We start from the raw sequence: 6688 nt of genomic DNA, 5'->3' as shown, positions 1-6688 counted from the left end.
ATTTGGTTTATGATTTTCCTTTTGTTGTCAGTAAACATTATCGAAACCTTGTGAAAATTATTCGAGGTCTAGGTTTCAGAGAGTCTTTTGCTGTTGTTCACCTGGGATGGTCTAAAATTAGTATTCTCCTTGGATTTCTGAAGATCACAGAAATGTTGACAAGGTGTCTTCTGTCTCCCAACACAGAGATGCTGTCGTGAATCCGAATAGAGACAGCTTTCAGCTCTTCTCATTAGCCATGTCCTCTGTCATCTCTCTCCTTGCTTTTGCTTAGAGTCTGCTCTCTTTTTCAAGGCTAGGGAACATTTCCTGACCAAGCAGCCCTAGTCTCTGGCTAGTCAAGGGGCTCTCAAGTTGGTGCATTGCCTTGTTCTTAATGTGGTTTTTTTCCCCCTTGAAATTAATTAATAAAATATTTTGGCAGTGTCACACAGCTTGCACCTAGTTCCCTGACCAGGGATGGAATCTGGGCCCCCTGCAGTGGAAGAGCAGAGTCCTAACCACTGGACCACCAGGGAATTCCCCCTTACTGGTTCTGATGCTGTATTTCAATCATCTGAAACTTTGCTGAGAGCAGGCATTCTATCTTTTCCATCTCCTATCCTCAGGGCTGAGCTACATCCTAGACTTGTCATAAATCTTTGTTGAACAAATGAATAAGGACATTTCAAAATTAATAAAAACAAAAATGTAATACTCCCCTCTTGGCTTGACTGTCGCATCACATTTCAGGCCCAACGGTGATGTATAATTGAACCTATTTACCAGCTCCTGTCATCAAGGAGAGTTAAAAACAAATTGCTGCTCAAACCAAGATCGCTCAAACCGAGATCGTGGTATTGGGAGAGACTCCTCAGGGTTACTGAGTGGGTAACAGTAAACAACACTTCCAATAAACTCACGCCTCTTGTTATGTGGGGGTCATGGAATGTGCAGCTTAATCGGCCCAGCAGGTTTGTCTGAGGGCAGCTTTTTCCAAAAGCCAAGGCTGACAGCAGAAAGAACAGCTTGTGGCTCCCAGACGGCCTCCTGAACTTGTGCTCTGTCCATATATCCGCACACATTTGGGGTTTCTGGGAGGCAGCCTCTGGATGCAGCTGAGCGCATCTGAAATGAACTGGGGGTTCTGGCTGTCTGTGCTTTTGCTGCACAAACCTGTACGATGTGGTTGATTTATTTAGGTTGGTGAAAAAGTTATTGCCATCTCGGGCTGTGAATTTTAAATCATTACAACTAGGCTCAAACACATCTTTATTCATCAAAATAGGAACTGTTATGATCAACACATTTTTGTCAATGAGAAATAAGTTTATTTATTCCTGTAGCATGAAAATCTGTGCTTCGGGATTTGATGAACTCTTGGAAAGCATTTCCCTTGCAAAAAGTTGTCGAGATGCTTGAAGAAGTGGTAGTTTGTTGGTGAGAGTTCAGGGAAATATGGTGGATGAGACAAAACTTTGTAGCCCAATTCATTCAACTTTTGAAGCACTGGTTGTGCGACATGAGGTTGGGTGTTGTCGTGGAGAAGAATTGAGCCCTTTCTGTTGAACAATGCTTGCTGTAGGCATTGCAGTTTGTGGTGCCTCTCACCTATTTGCTGAGCTTAATTCTCAATGTAATGGTTTCACCGGGATTCAGAAAGCTGTCGTGGATCAGACCGGCAGCAGACCATCAGTGACCATGATCTTGACTTGGTGCAAGTTTGGCTTTGGGAAGTACTTTGGAGTTTCTTCTTAGTCCAGCCACTGAGCTGGTCCTTGCCAGTTGTCATATAAAATCCACTTGCCTTTGCATGTCGCAGTCTGATGAGAAATTGTTCACTGTTGTCATGTAGAATAAGAGGAGATGGTACCTCAAAATGACGATGCTTTTGATTTGTGGTCAGTTCATGAGGTACCCACTTATGGAGCTTATTCACCTTTCCACTTTGCTTCCCCAGCCGAGTGACCATAGGATGGCTGAAGCTGTGTCTTCAGCAACTTCTCACGTAGTCGTAAGAGCATCAGCTTAGATGATCCTCTCAGTTTCTTGCTGTCACTTCCCATGGCCAGCCACTGCACTCCTCACGTTCAAACTCTCATCTCCTTTGCAAAATTCTTGAACCACCGCTGCACTGTATGTCCGTTAGCGGTTCCTGGGCCAAATGTGTTGTTGAGAGTTGTCTCCGCTGCTTTATGACTTATTTTGAACTTGAATAAGAAAATAACTTGAATTTGCTTTTTGTTTAACATCACTTCCCTAATCTAAAATAGATATAAAATAGATAGCAAGCAATGCTATTAGGAAAAAACATAAAGCAAGAAATATGCATTAAAATGATATATAACATAACCACATTTATTTAAGTATGTATTCCAGTATCAAACAGCAAAGTTCAACAGTGCAAAACCACACTTACTTTTTGCACCAGCCTAATACATCAGTTTGTCATCTACACTGCTGGCATCTCAAGCTTTGGCTGTTCTTTCGATTAACAACACAGAAATACTTGCAGTCCACTCACTTTTTAGCTTCATATGATTTGCCAAAATTCCAACTAAGAAAGTGAACCTTCAACGGGGAAATTTTGAGCTGTGTTAACCATTCATTCTCTATCCCGATATCACATCAGAGGACGAGAATGGCTCAAGTTGGGGCTTAGTCCCTTGGATGTCCACAGAAACCTTTATGGTTCAGCAATGTATGCTTTTGTTCAAGGTCAGTGTGAGAAATGAACGTGAAGAATTTGTTGTTGTTGAAGCCAGACCTTATTCTAACCTGAGTGATAGATTGCCTCTTATTTATTCTAGTGATATTTATGGAGTGCTTATTGTGCCAAGAAGAGTTTATCTTTTCTAGAACTAGTAGGCTATCATTTGTTACATAACTCAAACTACGCTGTGCCTTGAACTTCCTTCTTTACTTTTGCTGCCAGAAAGCTTAGAATTAATTTGGGGGCTCAACCACAGTGATTTTCCTTAACCTGGCGTTTCTAGCGCAATTCTTTCTCCGCTCTCTTCCCCTCCTCCTCATCCCCACCCGCTGCTTGGCTCTCATTATTTCCCCCTTATTTAACCTTAGTAGGGTTTAAACATTTATATTTAGTGACCTAAACAAAGACGAGTTTCTTTATGATAAATAGTGGTGCAGCAGCTTTGCACTTTTATTCTTTATCAACCAAGAGTCCAGGGTGGAATTAAGAGCCTTAGAGATTGCGGTGAAACACACCAAGTATTTCTGGCTTTGAGGAACTTAGTGTCAGATGGAGACTGGAATACCTGGCTCCACAAACTCAGAGTCCTGAACAGTGAGGCTATTTTTAAGGGCTTAACTGCCTCTCCTCGGTTCTCAGTTGTATCCTGAGTTTAGATGAAGCAGCACTGACGACGTGGCACTAGAGTTGACTGTAGCGTAACAAAAGCCATCCTTTCTGGCCACCATATCTGGTCCAGCAAAAACAAATTAGAAAATAAGGAGGTTTTTCTTTTTTCTTCCACTTGGTCATGATGGTAGCACAGGTAACCTAAATTTATGTAGCATCTCAGCTAAAATAAGACCTGTTACAGACTTCCCTGGTGTTCCAGGTGGTGAAGAATCCACCTGCCAATGCAGGAGATAAAGGTTCTATTCCTTATCCTGGAAGATCTCAGATGCCGTGGAGCAGCTAAGCCTGTGCGCCACAACTACTGAGCGTGTGCTCTAGAGCCCCAGAGCTGCAACTACCGGGCCTGCATGCTGCAGCTACTGAAGCCTGTGTGCCCCAAGGGCTGTGCTCCTCAACAGGAGGAGCCCCTGCATTGAGAAGCTGCACACATCTCAACTAGAGGAAGCCCACGTGCAACAACAAAGACCCAGTGCAGTCAAAAATAACTAAGTAAATACATTTTAAAAAAATCTGAAAAAATGTAAATCTCGATTTTACATCCATGTAAACACTTTGGAGAAAGGAATGGCTACCCATTCCAGTATTCTTGCCTGGAGAATTCCATGGACAGAGGAGCTTGGCTGGTTACAGTCCCTGAGGTCACAGAGTCAGACTCGACTCAACGACTAACACATACCACAAACACTTTCAAAAAGGCTCATTTATGTATCATCTGCTAGCAAAGAAGGTACAATGATGACATATTGAAACAATATCTGAATGATTTTGAAATAGCAGCAGTATCACAGCCCAGCAATCGAGGGGGTGGGTATTTTAGAATATAAGAAATATCCTACCTTATAATCTGTACAGACTATGTTGTGTGTACCATTCATATAATCATTTTGTTTAGTTTTCACTATGCTGGGAGGTGAGTAGGGCAAGAATTATTACCTAAGGTCTAAGTTTCAAAAAAAGTTAATTCCAATTCTAAGTCTTTGAGACAGTAATTCAAATAAGTAAACTAGATTTACTTGTATCATCAAATATACATATATTACTAAAATAAATAATGATCAATAAAAGTAAACTGCAGTGCATGCAAACATATGTCAGGAAAAATGATTATACTGGGGTAGAGTATACAGAGGATGAGATGGACAGTTATATCTATAACAAGTCATAAAATAATATACAAAAATATAGCATATTTTATAAAATATAATACATACACTGGGGAAATGCTAACATTTCTTTAATCTGCATTATGAGTCTATAAATGTCCATTATGATATTTTCTTGATGATCAAAGTATTTATTTCAAATAATTAAAATTTTAAATAAAAAACCCTCTGTCTTGGTAATCTCATTACTTATCCACGGTCACACAGCACTGGGTGGTTCCAGGAGCTTGACTGGCTCTCTTCCTCCAAAAACTATGTCCACCCAGAGCGTCAGAATGTGACTTTATTTGGAGCAAGTTCTGCACAGATATGATGAGGTCTAGTTTGCAAGATGAGGTCTTCCTGAATCTGGGAGGGCCCTAGGACCAGTGACAAATGTCCTCAACGACAGAGAAGGAGAAGGGACAGAGACGCTGGGAGAAGACTATGTGAGAGCATGCGGGGCGCGGTGCAGAGACTGGGATGATGTGCCTACGAGCCAAGAACGCCTGCAGCCCCGGGAGCTGGAGGAGGCAGGGAGGACCCTCCCTGGAGCCTCAGAGGGAGGCAGCCCTGCTGACACCTTGATTTAGGACTTGGCCTCCAGAACCCTGAGAACACACACTGCTGTTTTGTTAAGCCACCAAGTTTGCGGTGATTTGTTATGGCAGCCCTGAAAAACAGATACAGAGGGAAGCACAAGACATGAGCCCCAGTGCCTCCTGCCTTTATCCTCGAAGATTCCAGGGAACTGAGGCAGTCAAGACGCGGGCTTGCCCGCCACCATCTCCCCCACACCACCCCGTCCCAACATGGATCACGTCTAGGTGTGTGGAGCCCGTTATAAAACCACAGGAAACAACACCTTTCCAACAGCAGTGAAGGTAGATGGTTTCCTGGAAGATAGGGAGGAAAAGAAAGTTCTTTTTCACTTAAATGTTTTCAGAAAAGTGTCCAGATTTCTCCGTGTTCTTCCTTGACACTTTGTGGGGCTGAAACAGACACAGAAAGCAGGCTGCCAGAGGAATCCTACGCTCGAGTCAGTTCTGTCCTGGGTGGAGGAGCAGAATTCCAGGGCCCTGGGGAGGTCACATGTGGACCGGTGCTCAGACCCAACACCACGCATGAGGTCAGGGCTTGCCTCAGCCCGCGGGGCCATATCCTGAGACAGAAGAGCATCTGGGAGCCCGGCAGGGAGACCTCAGGCTGGTCACCCTGATGACCCTGATGCGGGCAGCATTGGAAGCCAGGGGCCCAGCTTTCTACTTGCCTGCCCACCCCTCCTGGCTGAGCGGCAGGACAAGCCCTGTGTGTCCTTGGCTGCTGCCCGTGCGCTGAGCTCAGCTGGCCGGGCCGAGAGGCTTGTCTGAGCTTTCTCACTTTCTTGGCAGGAGGACCAGAGGGAGACATCAGCCTTGGAACGAGCAGAGCCCTGGAGCCGGCTCCCTGCTCCGTGCACAGCGCATCACTTTTCCATCTGTGTGTGAGGCTGGCATGTGGGCCACAGGTTGGAGGGTGTAATGGACCCGCCCCCACACTTTGGTCTCCGTCCCACAAGGAACTGATGTTTCTGGCGGGGTTGGGGGTGGTAGGGCCTGAGGCCACCCTGCGCTGCTGGTGTTTCACCCGAGGGGGCTGGTGTGTTTGCTTCTTTTTCATTTTCTTTCCCTCTTTCTTCCTCTCCCTTCCTCCATCTCTCTTTTCTCTTTCTCTCTCTCCTCCTTCTTCCCTCCTGCTCTCTCTTTCTTTCATCCTTCGTTCCCTTCTCATTTTTCTTCTTTCCTCTCTGTCTGGCTTCTCCTACTTTTCCTGTCTCCATTGACAACAGGTCTTTAGTGGGCTGGGGTGGGGCAGTCAGGGGCCGTAAAGCTGAGAGGTCTCAAAGCATTGTGGATTAAACTCTTGCTTTCAGATGTGTTCAGTACTGTTGAGGAGACAAGGGGATTTTTTTCAGACCATGAACAATAAAATAGGACCGAATATATATCTAAAGACATAGAGGAGAGGGGGGCATGGCTTGAGGACTGGTCACTCTGTATCAGAAAAGTCTCCTGACTACAATCCCCATGGGTCGTGGGACAGGGTTAGTCTCAGAGGAGGTGGGGGTATGAGCAGCATCAAGAGAGGGTGATATTCTCCAGGAGCAAGGGCCAGGCCATGCCGCAGCCTTCATGCTGGATGG

The 6688-nt window shown here is 44.8% G+C and overlaps 1 non-coding gene across 1 annotated transcript; it reads right to left on the bottom strand.

Moving 5' to 3' along the window:
• Positions 1-445: 445 nt before the first annotated feature.
• TRNAG-UCC (transfer RNA glycine (anticodon UCC)) lies at positions 446-518 on the bottom strand. The gene has a single exon. It is a non-coding gene; the product is annotated as a tRNA-Gly (tRNA).
• Between the last annotated feature and the right edge of the window lie 6170 nt (positions 519-6688).

Source organism: Ovis aries, chromosome 10 (genome assembly GCF_016772045.2).
Source record: "Ovis aries strain OAR_USU_Benz2616 breed Rambouillet chromosome 10, ARS-UI_Ramb_v3.0, whole genome shotgun sequence".
Lineage (NCBI taxonomy): Eukaryota > Metazoa > Chordata > Mammalia > Artiodactyla > Bovidae > Ovis > Ovis aries.
This window is presented reverse-complemented; position numbering and strand designations above follow the sequence as displayed.